Source organism: Sinocyclocheilus grahami, unplaced genomic scaffold (genome assembly GCF_001515645.1).
Source record: "Sinocyclocheilus grahami isolate Dianchi unplaced genomic scaffold, SAMN03320097.WGS_v1.1 scaffold6243.1, whole genome shotgun sequence".
Lineage (NCBI taxonomy): Eukaryota > Metazoa > Chordata > Actinopteri > Cypriniformes > Cyprinidae > Sinocyclocheilus > Sinocyclocheilus grahami.
Window position 1 is genome coordinate 4,966 of NW_015510717.1, and position 1,491 is coordinate 6,456.

Consider the following 1,491-nt stretch of genomic DNA (forward strand, 5'->3'; position numbering starts at 1 on the left):
CGCTTCAGAATGCATGCTGCATGTTTATCTGTCGATAATAATCTTGTAAATTGTTCTTAATGTGGTTTGCTTGTTTGTATGTCTTGTATGCATGTATAAGTGGTTTGATTGTGACTTATATCTGTAATGTCACTTTATAAATACACATTTATCTGCAGGTTTTCTTCAAAATGCACTTTGTATTGTGTACTTTTATTGACATGTTGAGTCTGTACTAGAGAGCATGTGCAAAATTATATCCAGATGTATATCAATAAATCAGGTGCTTTGATCTGATTTGATTAGTAATGCACAGAAGTTGTTTTAGCGAAACATGAAACTGAAATTTAAGTTGCCATTTAGCTGAAAACTGAAATAATTTGGTAATAATTACATTTGCGAAATTGGATAATTGAACTCGGTATGCTTTTGAAGGTGTTGTGTTCTTAGATGATAAATTAATCCAATCATAGTAGTTTAACAACAAGTCGCTCTCAGTATTTCAAAATTATTTAATCTGAAACCAAAAAAATCATTACTGCTTTTGCTGTTTTGGCCGAATATTGGACCGTGAACACTTGACATTCCTCCCTAGTACAACTGGAGCCATAGTTATTCACATGTATTAATGTCTAGATCTGCAATAGACTTCAGCGGATGATTTTCAAAGTATTTAGGTTATAATTAATGTTAGAAAACCAAAAATAAAGTTTTGGTAATTAAATTTGGATAATTGGTTAATTGAACTTGGTATGCTCTTCAAGGTGTCGAGTTTTTGGTGATAAATTAAACCAGTCGTAGTAAAGTTCTTCAGCAACAAGCCACCTCTCAATATATCAGCCAAACTACTTTTGCATATTGCTATTTTAGCATCATTTTTGGGAATGGTTTAGTGTGTCCATAATATTGCTGACATGTTTACCTTTTGTAGCTCATCTACGTTTTGTGCATGAAATAGTCAAACGACTAATTTGAGAAGCGCCAATTAAACGTCACTCATTTCGATCAAAGATTTCAGCCTTTCAAAACATTTTCCTTTGAAAGCTAAAATGCATTCTTTTTTGCTGTTTCAACCAAATATTTTAAGTTGCTGTAATTTTGGTGCATCACTAGATTTAATCCGTATAGGTTTAGATTCAAGCCTCAGTTTCACTGTAACAGTATCCAGAAAAAGAAACCAGGTAAATGCTAAAAACGGTGTTGCTGCGGTCAGCTCCGTACTCTACTCTGACAGTACCAGCATTTTGGTTTCATGCTCTAAGTGTCTGCCCACCACACTGGAGTGCCCTTTTAAATGGAAGCCTGGGGCACGCGCTCTTCCACAGCTGGAATCTGAGTGGGCATGACAGGAATGCCACTGCAGAAAAGAGCAGCGGCACATACACAGACACAGTAACACACATCTATTAACACCCATGCTTTTTTGGATTTTACTGAGCTAAGCAAGTAAACTAAACCAACTCATGCCAATTTAAGCAGTGCACCCAGCTGTGTTTTTCAGTATATGCATAT